This window comes from Hypanus sabinus, chromosome 7 (genome assembly GCF_030144855.1).
Source record: "Hypanus sabinus isolate sHypSab1 chromosome 7, sHypSab1.hap1, whole genome shotgun sequence".
Lineage (NCBI taxonomy): Eukaryota > Metazoa > Chordata > Chondrichthyes > Myliobatiformes > Dasyatidae > Hypanus > Hypanus sabinus.
In genome coordinates, this window is record NC_082712.1 from 60939541 (window position 1) to 60958988 (window position 19448).

At 43.3% G+C, this 19448-nt stretch overlaps 1 protein-coding gene across 4 annotated transcripts in view; it reads right to left on the reverse strand.

Moving 5' to 3' along the window:
* LOC132396811 (coronin-2A-like) overlaps window positions 1-4148 on the reverse strand; it is a 169774-nt gene extending 165626 nt beyond the window's left edge. For 2 of the 4 annotated variants that reach the window (XM_059974766.1, XM_059974761.1), the window contains exon 1: window positions 121-413. The gene's annotated coding sequence lies outside the window, so the exon portion shown is untranslated. Of the gene's footprint in view, window positions 1-37; window positions 414-4009 lie in introns of those variants that run through there. The other 2 variants (XM_059974763.1, XM_059974764.1) reach the window with 2 other exon arrangements.
* Window positions 4149-19448: the final 15300 nt, after the last annotated feature.

Here is a 19448-nt window from a genome sequence, read left to right on the forward strand (position 1 = left end):
GTTATACAAGCAGTGATTCGTTATGTGTTTTTTATACCTAAAATGCAAGGTGCAGAGAGCAGGTGAGCAGTTTCCCACTGGGTTCAGTCAGAAGGCCACGTTCCCGTTCCTCTGATTTACCTGCAGGCAGATCCTCAGGTTAGATGTAAGCAGGTGGTCACTGGCTCCGGCTCCTTCGCATTCTTCTCTCGCTCTCCTTGTTCAATCTTCCTGCGGTGACTCAAAGGCAAGTCCAGTACTCATTCATAAAACATGTCGACATCTTTCAGGATGGAGAGGAGCGGAGGCGCGCGGAGATAAACAAGGGGGAAGAGTTTAAAGGGAGAAGAAGGAGACAGACAAGAGGAGAGACACTCACACGCCGAGGCGAAACTGCGGACGGGGCGAGATGGCAGTAGATTCCCCTTTGTGTAAGATTCTAGTGAGTTGGAATCGAGCCAACCTACTTAGAGCAAGGCGGAGTCTGCGCTCGCACACAGTGGGAGCCAGCTGCACCATTCACTGGCCGTGCTCTGATCATGTAATGCAGGGTGCGGCAAATTCACACTGATCTCGTTTCTTTTCCGCGTCGCCCTCTGCGCTTAACAGTACGCGAGAGGGGCTTCGGGAGAAACGAGCCCGAGGGCAATTTTACACCACCTTCGCATTTTATCATCTAATCGCTCCTGCACTCTCGACTTTCGTGCCCCAGCCCCCAGTTTGAAAGCTGTTCATCTTTTGACGCCGTAGGGGAATTTTGCTGCAGATAAGCCGACCGTTCGGTCCATATGGTCCTGATAGTGTTCATGTACTGTGCCATCCTTCTCTTCCCCTGTTTATCTTCCCTCGTGGCTAAAACCTCCCTCGCACTGGCGGATGCCGAGTCTCCGCGCATCTTTAATGTTCTGCAGAAGCAGTGACCCCCGGGACTGGAAAGGGCTGACCGGAGATTTCGAGAACGGCTGTGACTAAATATATAAATGTGACTAAATAAATAAATGAACCTCAAGGTAACGCAGCTGAGAGCCGGCGAAGTAAACATAAGTAAGTAATAAAGGGTCATTTCTTGAGTCTGCCTCAACACTTTGTGATTCCCTCTACCCCCATTCCTCCCTCCCTCACAGACCGTCTCTTGCTGTCTGACAACCCCGTCTCTCCCTCTCCCAGAATTTCCTTCCTCTGCTCCCAGACTAAGGCAAAAGTGCCTCTCCCTTCTGATTACCTTCCTTTCTGTCTTTTTCTTTCCAAGCTACCTGTCCTTCCCTCCTGACATTGCCGCCACGTGATATCAAGGAACCGAACGGAGCGATCAATGACTGATGCGGCGGACAACACCTCAAATGTCGCACTAAGGGGTCCAGGACCAGCTGAGTCTCTGGCCAGTCTGACTCAGTACAGTGACATGGCATCTACCCAATGATCTGGAACATATCTGGTACATAAAAAGCGGGAGAAATCAAATACAGATAATCACTGTCAATCATCTACAATCTGATGGGCGGTGTCACCAGCGGTGCAGTCCAGCAGCAATTACTCATAAATAGTTTTCTTACTGATGCCCACTTTGGGGTTTTGAAACAAACAGAAAATGCTGAAAAAGCAGGTCAAGCAGCACCTGCGGGAAGTGGCACAGTTTCAACCTTTGATCCTTGGTCAGAGCTCCAGGATCTCTCTGTTCCAGACCTCATTGTAGGCTCCGTCCTTCTGTAAGGTGAAAGTAACCACCTTTGTTCAAAACTCAAACTGAGCACCCCTAAGCAAGTTATTGATGAGTAGGTGCCACTTGTAGAGTCAGTGACAATTTCCATCATATTACAGATTCAATGAGCTCTAATAAAAATAGTCATTGGGCATCTGGGGGATAACACCCCAAAGATTGGAGTCAGACACCTCATGAAGAAAAATGGTAATGTTTGTTGAGAGTCAGCCACTCCAGCCCCAGAACATCATTGCAGGAGATACTCAGCAGTTACGTTAATGACCTTTGTAAGGTTAAAAGTGAAGCAGTTCACTCATGATCACACAATGTTCAATTCATCATGCACCCTCTCAGCTAACAAAATAGTTCATAGCAGCATGCAGAACGATCTCAACAACAAGTCGGACATGCACCAAATATTAGCACAAGTGTTAGGCCATGACAAAATGAACTAAAGGAAGTTTAACAACTTAGCCTTGGCATTCAACAGCAGTAGTGTTGCAAAATCCTCATCACCAGCTTGTGGAGGTTGCCATTGACCAGAAACTGCACAGTTACCTACATCCAGTCTAATAGATAACTAATAAAGTGGCCACTGTGTGTAAGTTCATGGTCTTCTACTGCTGTAGCCCATCCACTTCAAGGTTCCGTGTGTTGTGCATTCAGAGATGCTCACCATTGTTGTTATTTGAGTTACTGTCACCTTCCTGTGAACTTTAACCAGTCTGGCCATTCTCCTCTGACCCCCCTCATTAACAAGGCATTTTCACCCACAGAACTGCCACTCACTGGATGTTTTTTGTATTTGACCCAATCCTCCGTAAATTCTAGAGATTGTTGTGCGAAAATCCCAGGAGATCAGCAGTTTCTGAGACACTCAGACTACCCCGTCTGGCACAGTCAATACCACCCAGATCCCATTTCTTCTCCATTCTGCTGTACAGAATATTGTTCTGTACAATAACCGAACCTCTTGACCATGCTCTTATGCACTGAGTTGCATTAATGAGTTGCTGTACCTAATAAAATGGCCACTGAGAGTACAAGAGGACTTGGAGGCTGCATACCTTTTAAAGCCTTTCAGTTATCTGGAATGTGACAGAATCATGTCCTTCAATCTGGATGAGGGTGGATTTGGTGGCCCAAAGGGCCTGTTTCTATCCTGCATGGTTCCTTCTTTGACCACAAACCCTTGGCCTCACAATCTACTTTGTAATAGTCCTGCATCATATTGTCTGGCTGCACTGCACTTTCTCTGTAATTGTAACACTTTATTCTGCATTCTCTTACTGTTTTCTCCTTGCACTACCTCAATATGATGAAATGTGTTCAAAACAAAGAATTTACACCGTACCTCAGTACGTCTGGCAATAATAAATTAATTTACCATTCAAATGGCCTCGCACATTTTCTGTTGGGCTGTGTTAAGCTGGGGTCACCAAATGCTCACTGGGCACTGGAAGTGGATGGAGGACAGGGACGGGCAGGGAGATGAGAGGATCTTCCTGATTTCAGGCATCATCACTCCAGTGGTTTCTGCTGCAAAAAGTGGGCAAATAGAAAAAATAGAATTGGGTTCTGTTCAGACTGGGACACAATTGTAAGGCAATGCTCAACATAGAGGCCCAGACATGAGCCGTGACTGAGCTGGTGAGGCAGAACTACTGACATCTGTTTAGCTGTTTTGCAGCAACAGGACATGCCTTCAGCAAAACAGGGGCAGATGGGAAAAAAGATCCACATAAATTAGTTGCTAAAAATCTCCAATTCATAACAGAGCTAAATATGTATAAACTGCAGTAGGAATTATTGGCCGCCCATGCACCAGGGTTAACTACTGCGGTCAAAGAATAATAAAGCACGGAAAAGACCTTTCATCTCACCAATTTTGTGCTAACCATCAGCAAACCATTTACTCTACTCCTACTGTAAGTCTTCTTAATCCCTCCCAACATTCCCATCAACTCCCCCCCCCCAAGGATCTGCCAAAGTCAAAGTCGAGTTTATTGTCATATGCACAAGTACGTGTATGCACAGGTGCAATGAAAAGCTAACTTGCAGCTGCATCACAGATACATAGCATCGTATACACAGAATCCATAATAAAACATGTTAAGCATAAATTATACACGATTTTGGTGCAAAGTGATCAATGTGGTCATAGTGCTGCTAAGCTCTAGTGATTAGGGTTGTCCTGGTAGGTTCAAGAAATAGATGGTTGCAGGGAAGCAGCTGTTCTGGAACCTAGTGGTTTGAGACATCAGGCTTCTGTACATCCTGCCGTCACCTATACAATGGGAACAACTTACTCCAGCTAATTCACTTACCAACCTGCACATTTTTGGGATGTGGGAGGAAGTCACGAGGCCATACAGGGTCGACACAGACCGCTCCAGAGGTCAGGATTGAACCCAGATCACCAGAGTGTGAGTGAGCGGCTCTGCAGTGCTACCCCCACAGTAGTCTCTACTCATATCCCTAAGGCAGTTTCAAATTCCACTTTAGAGGTTTGACCACAAAAGTCAAAGCAGATGTTGCCAGAATAGCAGGTGAAACCCTTCCCTGCCATTTCAGGTGTTTGCATAAATGTCTGGTGTTGCTACTTGAAACAAGCAGTGAGTGTCAAGGTTTAATGTTTAACCCTGAAGCAAGTCACATTGCCAATCATGCATAAATTTATTACTATGTTCCCCACAGTAACAATTGTCAATGCAGGTCAAAAAGTAATTATGGCTTCTGGCTGGCCAGTGCTCCAGTATTTCTTCAGATAGTTGAATGGGTGCTATAGCAATGTAAGTCCTTTTTTCTTGTTTTGACATTCTTGACTCACTTAAAGTGTCAGATTGTTAAACAGTAACTGATCCAACAAACCTACCCATAACTAAAGCCAACAAAACCCAACTAAACATACCCAATAAAAACCATGCAGATCCTAAAAACCTTTAAAACCTTTGCATGGGTTGGGGAAGGAGGAAGATCTCTACATTTATCTGCACGCACTTTAATAGTGGAGACCACACTCACCCTGGATGACAAGAAACATGAGTCTTGAGCCAAATAATCTGTATCTCAGCCTGAAACAGGCCAAGTTCACTAAGAGCAGCAGAGGGCAAGAGGAAATTAGGTGGAAGTGTGTAAGTTTGTGGGGCAGCAGCTGGAGCAAACATGGACAAACTGTTGCCAAAAACCAGAGAAAAAAATACCAGGGATTTCATAAAGAACCCGAGACAATGTAGGGTAGGAAATTCAGACTTGGTACATATTACATGCTGATGCAGTGGATACCATTTCAAATCCTGTTCCTGTGTTGTACTGTTCTGTGTTCTACAGTATGTTCTAAAATTCCTAGAAAGCTCAGAGTGGTAGTTGCAGGGACAATGTTTCCCCTAGCTGAGGAATCCAGAACTAGGGGTTCATTGACTCAAAATAGGAACAAAATGAGGAGAAATTTCTTCACTCGGCTGACAGCAAATCTTGTAATTCGCTATCCTTACACAGATTGGAGGCTCTGCCATGGTTTCCATTCACAACCAAGATTGACGGAATTTTTTTTATTAGAAAAGTCAAGGGATATGGGGACATGGCACAAAATTGGTGCTGAGGTAAGAGCAGCTACATTCAATTGAATAGCATTCAAATGGAAGGGCCAGTTAGCTAACTTGTGCTTCTGTGTCCAACCTGATTGCTTTTTCAAAATCAATAATGAGCTGCATGGCATCCTTAATACACTTATTGTTTCTAATAAATGTGTCAATGCCTAGTCATGTGCCAACACTCAATCCTCTGGGCATTGGACTTGTTAATATCCAAGCTGCCTCTTCCTTTGCCTATCTCCATATCCCAGGAAATTCATCAATACATTTGCAGCAGTGGCTGCTGCAGCCTAACGTATGACCACTCCATCTCCAAGTCAAGTGATCAGAGCTTCAAATCCCTGCCCCGGCACTTGTGCACAACGTGCAGCCTCCCACTGCAGCACTGTTGGAGTACCTTGCTGTGATACAGGTGAGATGTCAAATGGTTCTACTGTACCACTTACAGGGTAACACTTAGAAGAAGAACAAGAAAGTTCTCAGCAAACCCTGATTCCTACTTATCCGTCAGTGGACTTCTATAAAAACATACACTGGTCATCATTTTTTTTGCTTTTGCTGTGCACACTTTCCCCCGTAACATCTGTTATGACACATTATTGACTACAAAGCACTTAGAAAGATTTGTATTTCTATTCAGTGTATCCAGATTCCTTTGCAGATGCTCCAAAGTGCCTTTGGCTAATTAAGTATGTTTGAAGAATCGTTAGTATTGTAACATGTGGAATTGTTGGTGATTCTTTCACTCCCTGTCATTACTTCAGGTAGTTGTTCACTCTTCCAGTCCATTTTTGTGCCATCAAAGCTAATCTTCCAACATTTACTTAAGTTTCTACACAATAGATCGGAACACCAGCTGTGTTTTCCTTCTCCTGAAACTCAACTTTAAAAACCAAATACAGTGATTCAGAAACACTTCTCTCCCCTTCTCAATCAGATTTCTGGTCCATGAACCCATTAACACTACCTCATTGTTCCTTTATTTGCACCATTTGTTTAGTTATTTAATTTATTGTAAATTTATGTATTTGCATTGCACTGACGCCACAAAACAACAAGTTTCACGTCAGTGATGCTAAACCTGATTCTGGTTGTGATTTTGATCCTTAGTGTATTGCTTCAAGAAGACTAACATATCATCAAAGACCCCTGCCACCCTGGTCATTTCCCCTTCTGTCTTCTACTTTCTAGGCGCTTAAATGCTCATTTGACCAGACTTAAGGGCAGCATCTTCCCTATGACTTTTGACACAATCACCAGTATCACACCCCATTCCCAGTGGTGCTACGCTCAGGTTTGGAGAAACATCTCATTTCTGAATACATTATATGGTTATATACATGTATGTCATTAAATAACAGTAAACTTGACTTTTTTGGACTTTTAATTCTATCTCTTCCAGTTATTCTATTATTTGTACTTTACCATTTCTTTTTGCACAACAATTTTGTGCTGCATTTAATGTTGCATTTATTATTATCACAAATCCTGTTTATTCTCTGAACATTATACAAGCAAGGAATTTCATTGCACCCTGGTGTATATGACAATGAATTAATCTGATCTGAATCTAACCCCGTTATGAACAAGCTGTAAGACACCATGTGTGAAATATATATCTGAATGCAATTCAGAAGCTGCACAATGTTTTAAGATGCAACACAGCTGTTGAGCAGATAAACCATGAGCTGAGATCACCACAGATTGTGCCAGAGACTCCATTTGGCCCAGTACTGCAACATGGTATACTGAGAGGGAATTGGCAAAGTAGAGGTCGAGCAGCTGCAGAGCTTGGGACTGGATATCAGATTTCTTTCTTTCTTATTGCACAGTTAGAGCAGTGGGGATGCCAGGCAGGATAGTGGAATGCTCCTTCTGTGGAACGTGGGAAGGCAGGGAGATCTCCAGTGGCCCTGATGACTACAGTTGCAAGAGGTGCATCAGCTGTAGCTTCTTTCAGACTGTTAAGAAATTGGCGCCGGAGCTGGATGAACTTCAGGTCAATCGGGGGACTGAGGGGTTAATCGACAGGACATACAGGGAGGTAGTTACACATAAAGTGCAGGACCACAGGTGACTGGATGACCATCATAAGGGTAAAAGGGCATAGGCAGCGAGTTCAGGGTACCAGCCATTCCTGCCAACAACACGTATACTGCTTTGGATACTGCCAGTGCTCAGGTCTCTGGCACTATCTGGTTCTGTGGCTCAGAAGGAAAAGGGGAAGATGAGAACAGAAGGGAGGTTCTGTGGATGAGAATGAGATTCCCAGATGGTCTGTTGCCTTCCAGGTACCAAGGTCAGGGTCATCTCTGATCAAGTCTACAGCATTCTTAAGTGGGAGGATGAGCAGCTAGAGGCCATGGTCCATGTTGGTACCAATGACACGGGTAGGAAGGATGATGAAGTCTTGCATGAGTTCAAGGAGTTAGATTCTAAGTTAAACGACAGGACCACCAGGCTTGTGATCTACCTATGCCATGTACAATGTCATTCCTGGCTAAAGAGTTGGTGTAGGAGGAAGGGCTTTTGGATTATTGGACCTGTAGAGAAGGGACTGCTTGCTTCAGAACCGGAAGGGAACTAATATTCTTGTAGGAAGCTTTGCTAGAGCTGCACAGGGAATTTTAAACTACAGTTGCGGGTGGGAGGGGGGGGACCAGTGTGCCAGAACAGATAGGGGAGTGGTTGTGGGGGAAGGTGTTGTTAAGCCTACATGCTAAGTCAGGAATCAAAATATTGAGCATGATGGGACTAATGTTCTGAGTTGTGTATATTTGAATGCAAGGAGAATTGTCGGTTGATCTTAGAGCATCATCACCATATGACTCTGTAGCCATTAGTAAGATTTGGTTACAGAAGGGGCTGGATTGGGAGCTCAATATTCCAGGGTTCGATTGCTTTAGGCATCAGAATCAGAATAAGGTTTAATATCACCGGCATATGTTGTGAAATCTGTTAACTTTACAGCAGCAGTACAATGAAATACATGATAAATAAATATAGAGAAAAAAAGCTGAATTAAAGTAAGTATATATATGTCTGTTAGATAGAATAAGTAGTGTGAAAAAACAAATTAAAAAAGTAGTGAGGTTGTGTTCCTAGGTTCAATGTCCATTCAGAAATCAGATGGCAGGGCAGAAGAAGCTGTCCCTGAATCGCTGAGTATGCGTCATCAGACTTCTGTACCTCCTTCCTGATGGTAACAATGAGAGGAGAGCATGTCCTGTGTGGTGGAGATCCTTAATGATGAACGCTGCCTTCCTAAGGCACCATTCCTTGAAGATGTCTTGGATACGACACACATGATTGAGCAGGAGGGATTAAAGGGGTAGGGGTGGCATTATTAATCAGGGAAAATGTGCTCAGACGAGACAGACTGGAGAGTTCATCTACTGAGTCTGTATGGGTGGAACTGAGCAATTGGAAAGGGATGACGACATTAATGGGATTATATTACAGACCACACACCAGTCATCGGGATTTAGAACAGCAAATTTGTAGACAAGTCGCAGACAGTTATAAGAAACATAAGGTTGTGATTGTAGATTATTTTAACTTTCCAATATTGACTGGGACTCCCATACTGTAAAAGACGTGTTTGGGATAGAATTTGTCAACTACATTCAGAAAAGTTTCCTTAATCAGAGCATAGAGGTCCCAATTAGAAAGAGTAATAGAACACTACAGCATAGAAACATGCCCTTTGACCCATCTAGTCAGTGCCAAACCATTAATCTGCCTAGCCCCATCAACCTGGACCATAGCCCTCCATATCCTTCTCATCCATGTACCGATCCAAATTTCTCTTAAATGTTGAAATCAACTTCACATCTACCACTTGCATTGGCAGCTCCTTCCACACTCTCATGATGCTCTGAGTGAAGAAATTCCCCCTCATGTTCCCCTTAAAGATTTCACCTTTCACCCTTAACCCATGACCTCCAGTTGTTGTCTCACCCAACTGCAACAGAAAAGCCTGCTTACATTTACTCTAATACTTGATAATCTATTAGGGATTGAGGCAGGGCAGGTGACAGAAGTTAGTGCAGGGAAAACTTTGCATCTAGTGATCATAACTAATTTCAAGACAATTATGGAGAAGGATAAATCTGCTCATTGGGTTGAGGTTTTAGGTTGGAGAAAGACCAATTTTAATGGCATCCGAAGGGATCTGGCAAGTGTGGATTGGGTCTGGTTGTTTTCTGGCAAAGGTGTACTTGGTAAGTGGGTGGCCTTGAAAAGAGTTTGTGAGTACAGGGCTTGAAAGTTGAAAGATGACAGGTTTAGGGAACTCATTTTTTGAGACATATTGAAGCCCTGGTTAGGAAAAAGATGGAGGTGCATAGCAGGTATAGGCAGGAAGGAGCAAATGAGATACTTGAGGATTATAAGAAATGCAAGAGAACATTTAAGAATGAAATCGGGGGGCTAAAAGAAGACACAAGGTTGCTCTAGCAGACAAGGTGAAGGAGAATCCTAAGGGCTTCTACAGCTATATTAAGAGCAAAAGGATAGCAAGGGACAACATTGATATTCTGGAAGATCAGAGTAGTAATCTATGCATGGAACCAAAAGAGATGGGAGAAATCTTAGAAGAAATTTGTGCATCTGTCATTTAATCAGGAAACAGACAGAGTCTATACTAGTGAGTCAAAGCAGCAGTGAGGTCATGGACTGTATACAGGTTACTGAAGGGTTGCTTGTTGTCTGGAAGAAAATTAGGATCGATAAATCTCCAGGGCCTGAGAAAGTGTTCCCTTGGATCCTGTAGGAGGATAGTGAAGAAATTGCAGAGGCCTGAGCAGAGACATTTAAAACATCCTTAGCCGCAGGTGAGGTGCTGAAGGATTGGAGGACAATTAATGTTGTGTTGACCAAGAAACGCTCTAAGAATAAGCCAGGAGATTATAGGCCAGTAAGCCTGATATCAGTAGTGGGTAAGTTATTAGCAGGTACGCTAACAGACTGATATACAACTATTTGGATAGACATGGACTGTTTAGGGATAGTCAGCATGACTTTGTACATGCCAGGTCATGTCTAGCCAATCCTATAGAGTTTTTCGAGGAAGCTACCAGAAAAGTTGATGAAGGCAAGGCGATGGATGTTGTCTTCATGGACTTATTAAGGTCTTTGATATATCCCACATGGGAGGTTGTCAGGAAGTGTAGACTTGATCTAAAAGCAGGGTAATGGAGACAATTTAGCAATAAACTATATTTTACTAATAAACTGCAAAATTACAAGATTTGAGGGACCACAAAACAAGAGAGAACAGATACTTAACGTAACAAGGTAACTGAAGACTAGGAGCAACTGGATGAGGCCAGCTGGTTCAATGGGTAAGCAAAGAACTGTGGATGAGAGCTGGGTTTAAATAGGCTGCAGGTGATGAGTTGGAAATGAATGGCGGGTAACTCCTGTTAGCTGGCTGTTAACTAGAGGTGCTTGCCTGCGCAGTACTGACAGGACCCCCCCCCCCCTCTCCTATACCAGCACCTGAGCCCAGAGTGACCTGGATAGGTCCGGTGGGCACCAATGGTAGTTAGTCTGGCAATAGTAGGCACACATATGTGCTTGTGTGTCACCAGAGCAGGCTCATGCTATAAGGGGCTGGTGGATCTGGTTCTCAAGACCCAGATGATAGGGGCGACGATCTGCAAAGACGGAGTGATGGACTGAGGGTCGATCTCCATTTCAGTTGGGTTGAGCTATTGTCACAGGGCATCCACTTTAGTGTTCTTGGAGCCAGGTTGACAGGAGATGAAGTTGAATTGCTTGAAGAAGATGGCCCAATGATCTTGACGTAAATTAAGTTTGTGGATCTGTTGTATGGACTGATGACTAGTCCACATCAGTAAGGGGTCAGAATTTCCCATCAGCCCAAGATATACTGGGCCAAATCCACTACTTTTTGTAGGATTTTCCACTCAAATACATTGATGTTCGCATACCAGACCATAATGCAGCCAGTCAGCACACTTTCCACCACACAGCTGTAGAAGTTTTCGATTACATGCCGAGCCTCCACAAACACTTGAGGAAGTAGAAGAGCTGTTGTGTTTTCTTCACAAAAATATTTACATGATGGGTCCAGTGCAGGTCCTCTGAGATAGTGACATCCAGGAATTTAAAGTTACTGACCCTCTCCACCTCTGATCCTCCGATGATTACTGGCTCAGGGACCTCTGGTTTCCCTCTCCTGAGTCTACAATCAGTTCTTTGATCATAATGACATTGAGTGAGAGGCTGTTATTATTACATCACTCAGCCAACTTCTCAATCTCTCTCCTTTATGCTGATTCATCACCCCTTTTGATACAGCCCACAACCGTGGCATCACCTTCAAACTTGTATATCGTGTTGGAGCTGTACTTAGACACAGTCAAAGGAGTAAAGTAAGTAGAGCAGGGGGCTAAGTAAACATTCCTCTGATGCTCCTGTACTCTTGGAGATTTTGGAGGAGATGTTATTGCTAATTTGAACTGACTGGAATCTATAAGTGAGAAAGTCCAAGATCCAATTATACAAGGGAGTATTGACGTCCAGTCTTGGAGTTTGCTGATTGATTTTGAGAGGTTGACGGTGTTAAATGCTGAGTTATAATCAATGAAGAGCAACCAGATGATGCATATTTGCTATTCAGATGTTCCAGGGTTGTGTGAAAAGCCAACAAGATAGCATCCGCTGTATTCCTGTAGCTCCGGTAGGTGAATCAGAATGGATCCAAATCACCATTCAGACAGGAGCTGATATACTTCATCACCAGCCTCTCAAAACATTCTGTCACTGTTGATGTAAGTGCCACTGGCGACAGTCAGTTAGACAGGTTACCAGTCTCTTCTTGGTCACCGGTTGAAGTATGCTTGAAGCAGGTGGGTACCATACATTGCCAGAGTGAGAGGCTGAAGATATCCGTGAATACACTAGCCAGTTGGTCAGCACAGGTCTTCAGTGCTCGGCCAGGTACTCCGTCTCGAGCGGATACCTTCCTTGACTTCATTCACCTGAAGGCAGCTAACACATCATCTTCAGATACTGAGACCAAAGGATCATTGAAAGACACAGGAGTGCATGATTGGTCGTTCCTGTTCTGGTGGTCAAAGTGAGTATAGAAGGCATTGAGGTCATCAGGAAGCGAGCTCTGCTGTCTCCTATATCACAAGATTTACTTTTGTAGGGGGTTATAGCATTTTAAACCTGCCCTGCTGTTGAGCATCTCTTATTGATTCCAGTCTTGTCCACTTTGCCTGAGAGATGGCTTTCTAGAGATCATACTTGCAACTCTTATAGCATTCTTGATCTCCAGACTTGAATGCCTCTGATCTGGCTCTCAGCAGGTTCCAGATTTGTTGTTCATCCAGGGCTTCTGATTGGGGAAAACCCTGAACTATTTTGTGTGGACACACTCATCCACAGCTGTTTCAATAAAGTGTGTGAAAACCCTGGCCCTCAGATGAGTTCTTGAACACAGACCAGTCCACTGACTCAAGGCAATCTTGTAGCCATTCCTCTGCCTCCTGTGGCCACATCTTAGTTATCTTGATCTCTGGAGCCTTGCTCTTTGGGCTCTGTCTGTATGCTGGTAGCAGGAGTACAGCAAAATGATCCAACTTGCCAAAATGAGTTCGCAGAAAAGAACAATAGGCATTCCTTATCATAGTGCAGCAATGATCTACTGTGATGGGACTTCTGGTGTAGCAGGTTACAGGGTGTGGAAGAGGACAGATAGAGTGAGTCAGGCTATAGTGCTGGAACGAGAAGCTGGAGAGAGCTTACCAGATAAAAGGCTCCTTGTCTTTACTTGGTGTTGCAGTTTTCTCAATGCAGGGGGCATTTGGTACATGGGTGATTGGCAGCTCCACCTAACTGCATGGGTTCTGGAGGCATTGATGACCAGGGCTCTGCAGACTGAAATGGTTCTAGGAAAGGATCTATGGTTCTGGCTGATGTTCGGCGGAGCCAGAGTGATGAAGCTTTCAAAGTCAGTGGGCAACTCAGGGGCATACAGCTCATCTTTCAATCACATTGAGGGGGTGTGATGGGAATGGGCCACCAGCACCACCATATTCCAGCACTTGAGAGTCATGAATTCCATGGCTGGGACATGCAGCATCAGGTTGGAGATTGTCGAAGCACTTGGGCACTGTTTGGGGGAGAAAGTAGTTATAGCAAATAACTTCAGCAACTGATTTCAGCCACCAGTCTTCAGATGTGAATATGAACAGTGGATTAAATCTAAAATGCAGCTCTGAACAACGGGTTCCTAAGACTGTGAACACAGTTAATTGGAAGACCAGACAATACTGAGTAAAATGTATTCAGATGTCTGTGGTGTGGGTGCGAAGCTTGAGTATAGTTCAAAGAAAGCATTGTGGATACATTGTAAAAATGGAATTGTCCTTTGATCTTTAGCACATAAAAGGTCATGTAGTGTTGGGTCTGGCAGGCCTTTTTCCTCCAAAAGGGGTTTCAATATGATGCCTGTTCTGCCTCATTTTGTTGAATAAAAAGACTGCTTCATAACTACTATTACTTCTCTCCAGTGATCTCATTCACACAACAACATTTGGGCGTTCATCCTTTGAGACCCCTTATGCAGCCAGCGATCTCAGCCGCCTCAGTGGGTGAGTATTTTTGCTTGGGCCTGTTCGAGTCAGTGGCTACAGGATTGCTAGGTACCATGAACATAATGGAGAGCTGAATTGGCAGAATTAAAAGTTGTGTGTGTGTGTGCACGCATGAGTGTTTATGTAAGAGACTAAACACTCATGCATGCACACGCATGTTTACTAAAGAGAACTTGCTTGGTGTTCCAGTAGCTGAGCACGTGGCAAGCAAATGCTGAAATAGGCATGGGAGGGTAAAGGAGATAACCTGCTACAGCTGTGACCTCTCAGGCCAGGGTTGAAGTCAGTGTCCTGAAAAACAAGGAAGGTGTGAGAATCAGGCAGAATCCACAGCAGCAATTTGACTGCTGACGAGATTATAGAGCTGATGAGGTCAGACAGATGGCTGACGGCTGCCTCTGTTGCCGGTGGTGGCCATCCACAGATGCACACAAGAGGTTTATCAGGAGGCCAGCAATGTGAACTATGAGTGGACACAGGATCATCAGTATCATTAACTGATCTACCCTACTGGAGAGATGATTTACATTACCAGTGCAGGAAGTGAAACAATGAGGGTGGGGAGAAGTCAGCCCCATGTACTTGAGATAGAGGGAGTACAGCTTCCTGTAGATTTTCAGGTGTGCCCAAACAATGAAGGTACTATCCTGGGGATAGACACACTGAGTAAGGCAGGTGCGATCAGACTCAGGAAAAGGAGAAGTAACATGGACGAGACAGGGACAGCAAACGTGTGAGCCACAGAGCAGCTAATCTGGCCCCCAGAGGGACAGCAGCTCCAAGCAGGGAAGGGAGATGGGTGATGTCTGGGAATCATGTCAGGATGTCCCGAGGGGAGGGGCTGAGCACAGTCAGGAGCTGCTAGTGCAACTGACTGAGGTGATCACAGTAAAGACTCACCAGAAAGGGATAGCAAGGAGCATGAAAGGAAACGAGTGGGCAGAGGTGGATGAACAAGAAGCTACCGAAATTACATGTGCACAGAAGCTGCCAGTACAGTAAGATTACATGGAGATGTGAAGGACCACCATTGTAATCAGGGGAAAGCACTGAAGGTCCAGGCAAAACAACAGCAGCACATCGCTGACCAGAGAGAGCCAGGGGTGGGGGGGGGGGGGGGGGGTGAGGAAGGAGATCGTCCTCCCACAGCTGAGTGACCAAGTCATAGTGAGGGTGCTGACTGAAAAGGCAGGGTTTGCTCCCGGATGGATAGGACCACAGATGGCACTTTTAACAAATGACACTTGTGTCTGTGTGCAGACTCGGCAAGGCAGCCAGTGGAAACACGGGACTCAGGTTGAACCGTATGACTCATCTTCTTGTTGCCCCCACACACAGAATGGGAGATCAAAGTATCCAGTAACCATGCAATTACAAAGAACCTAAGAGATAATCACCAGCCGGCCACACCAGCCCCAACCATGGTTGATGGAAACAGGCCCACAGCAAATGTAAAGACAGAGGACACCGAGAGAGTGACTGAAACCCATGAATGGCATGTTAGACTGTAATGGTAATGGTACTCTGTAATGAAGTCTGGTTGATGAATGTAGATGATTAGTTGAATAGCATAGAAAAGAAAAAAATATTGGGGTAAAATAGATGTGGGGAGGGATTTAAGTTACAGCAGAGACATCAGTTCCCCAACTTCGATGGCATGGCAACCTGATGAAGATTGCACACGGCATCTGAAGGCAGGCACCTGAATGGGGAGTGAATACAAATGAACTGTCCCCCACTCGACAGCTGGGCCAGCGATCAAATGGTCATATTGGAAGGAGAGATCTTTGCATTCATTCAAATAGAGACCGCCCTATCCCCTTCCTGTACATCAACGAGAGGGCCTGTGAGCCTGACACATTTACCTTGCTGGTGTCCCTGGAAGAAGAGGGTTTTAGCTATCAGAGAATGAAAGGGTGAAGACAAGGAATGTGATCAAAACTGCAATTGGCCAGCAGGGAAGGAGGTAACAAGCAGACGAATGACAAAGATGCATTTTTAAAGGTTGTTGTTCAAATTTCTGGTAGAATCAGTCTGCTTAGCATCTTGTAGATAGCCATTAGGGATGAGAGGGTAGATATGGATGCACATAGAGTAATTGGGAAGAATTTGGGGCAGAGCAGTTCTGCTGCCCTATTTGACTAGATCTTCCCTACTATTGACCTATACTGGTGCAAATTTATCTTTGTCCAGGAAGGCCAAGAGGATGGACTGTTAGGGCGTTTTTGGGGTTAGCACATATATCAAATAACTTCAGCAACTTACTTCAGCCACCAGTCTTCAGATGTGAATATGAACTGTGGATTAAATCTAAAATGCAGCTCTGAACAATGGGTTCCTAAGAACCGTGAACCAGTTAATTGGAAGACCAGACAATGTTGATTAAAAATTATTCAACTATTTTTGGTGTAGGTGTGAAGCCGGAGGTATGAAGTTTGTGTGTAGTTCAAAGAAAGCATTGTGGATGTATCGTAAATATGGAATTGTCCTTTGCTCTTTAGCATATAAAATGTGTAGTTTTGGGTCAGGCAGGCCTTTTCCCTCCAAAAGGGGCCCCAATATGATGCCCGCTCTGTCTCATTTTGCTGAATAAAGAGACTGCTTCATATCTACCATTACTTCTATCCAATGGCATTGTTCATGTGACAACAGACACCAGAATACGGGGCTCTGAGGGAGGAGGTTGACTGACGCATGGTTGCTGTATTGAGAAGAGTTGGTTGTGTTGGATATTTAATATTTCAGTAATATTTGAAGAATATTGCAAGTATGTTGTTGATTAAGCATTCCTTATTTAAGTAATTTATTAGAGATTATATCAAAAAATATGTAAATGGCATATGTCATCATGTCACTGCATTATACCTGCTCACCCCATTTAAAGTGAAAGCAAAGTACACACTTATCTCCTGGCTCCCTCATTCTCCTTTCAACAAATTTTATGTTTTTGAGTTTAAAAAACATAACAGTGGCAAACAAGCAAACCCCAGATGACTACCTACCTGTGGGAGGCACAGTGAAGTCTTCAGTTTTTTAAAAAGTGCAGCAAGAAGCGCAGCAAGAAATGTTTGAGTAAAGAAAAAAAAACAGCACTGCACATACTTCTTTAGGAGAAGATGATCGAGTTTTTAAAAGGCAGAAGATGGAAGAGTTCATGGTTTCATAAACAATGAGCTCTGGATAATCATACAATATAATCATAAAAATGAGCAGAAGTGGTTGGCTACATTGGAAGGGTTGACATGTATGATTACAAAATGGATAACTGGCTCATGTATACTGAGCTACCTGAGAAGTATTTTGAAGCAAATGAAATAGCCAATGAGAAGCAAACGCTTTTAGCTGAGAACTTTGGGCTTAAAGGCATACAGATTGCTTGGAAATGTAACTGCTCCAAATAAACCAGCCGACATTAGCTTTGCTGATATCATGAAAGTAATGCAGGAACACTTAGAACCATTGTTGTTCGCAGAACGCTTTAGGTTTCGTAAAGGGAATCAAAATGAAGGGGAACCTATTTCAGCATATGTGGCTAAATTGAAAAATTATTGTCTCAGCATTGTCAGTTTGGTAATGGGCTTAATTGAGAGATTGTTTAGTTTGTGGAATCTTACAAGAAAGCATTTAAAATGGCTCCTAACTGAAGTACAGCTTACATTTAAAAGAACAGTTGAAATTGCTGTATCAATGAAAACAGCAGACAGAAACACAATTAAGTTGAAGTCAGAAATGAAAGTGAGTGTGAACAAAATCGCAACATCTAAACGCAGGCCTGCCTGGATGAACAAATTGTGTTACTATTGTTGCAGTGGCTCACATATACCAGACAAATTAATGTTTAAAGGCAAAACTTTCAGAAGATGTAACAAAGTAGGTTCCATACAAAGAGCATGTCAGGCAGAGAAAAATAAATGAACTAAATGAAAATAAATGCACATAGAAGAGAAACAGCTAAAAAGTTGCAGCATCAAAAAAAGCCTAAAAGGGGCAATTTAAAATTTACTATGCTGTGAGTGCCTATATATTAGTTGTGTTGTATAGTACAGTATAGTAGGTACAGTAGGTATATAAATCGAAATAGATTCTGTTTTGAATTGGAGTTTATAGCTAAGCAAGAAAGTGTGTGTTTAATATTTCAGCAATATTTGAGTAATATTGTAAATGTATTGTTATTAAAGCATTCTTTAGTTAAATAATTCATTACAAGTTATATGTAAAAGTACATAAATGGCATACGACATCATGTCACCACAACATACATATGCACCTCATTTAAAGTGAAAATGAAATACATAACTTATCTCCCAGTTCCCTTATTTTCCTTTTGATTAGTTTTATCTTTTGGAGTTGAGAGGAGTGAATGGGTAGACAATAGTTTACTGCTACTTTGGGATTGTGTGCTCCTGTCAACAGACAACTTCCTTTAGGCAAGCATACTCTGCTGGGACAATCATTGATTCACCCATCCTGATAGGAAATGTAGAGGAGGCTTGACCCAAAAGCAGAGCAGCAGAGACGATTTAACAGTAAGCAACATTTTACTATAAACTGCAAAATAACAGGCCATGAGGGGCCACAAAACAAGAGAAGAGATACTTAACATGACAAGGCATGTCCATAACATGTTAAGGACAGTGGATGCGAGCTGGGTTTAAATAGGCTGCAGATGATGAGTTGGAAGCGAGTGGCAGATGATTCCTGTTTGCAGGGTGGAAGCTGAGAGGTGCCTATCTGTTCAGGCTTGACAGAAGTTAGTGAAGAAGATTCAGTCGCTTGGCATTGAAGATGAGGCAGTAAATTGGATTAGACATTGGCTTCGCTGGAAAAGCCAGAGAGTGGTAATTCATGGTTGTCTCTGAGATTGGAGGCCTGTGACTAGTGGTGTGCCGAAGGGATCGGTGCTGGATCCATTCTTGTTTGTCAACAATCTGGATGATAATGTAATAATTATGGACCAGCAAAAAAACCAAAAACAACATATTTCACAACAAATGTCAGTGATATTAAACCTGATTCTTATTCCAATTTTCAATTTTATGGATGACACCAAGATTAGGGATCTAGTGGACAACAAGTACGACTGTCAAAGCTTGCAGCAGGATCTACACAGTTGTAAAAATGGACTGAAAAATGACAGATGAAATTTAATGCAGACAAGTGTGAGATTTTGCACTTTGGAAGGACAAACCTGGGTAGGACTTATACGGTGAAAAGTAGGACACTGAGGATTGCAATAGAACAGAGATCTGGGAATACAGGTCCATAATCCCTTGAAAGGGGCATCACAGTCATATAGGGTCATAAAGCAAGTTTTTGGCACATTGGCCTTCATAGATCAATGTATTAATTACAGGAGTTGGGATGTTATGTCGAGATGTAAATACGATTGAAAGAATGCAGAGAAAATTTACAAGGATGTTGCCAGGACTTGAGGATCTGACTTATAGGGAAAGTTTGAATAGGTTAGGATTTTATTCCTTAGAGCATAGGAGACTTGGGGGAAATTTGATAGAGGTATACAAAATTATGAGGGGTTATAGGGTA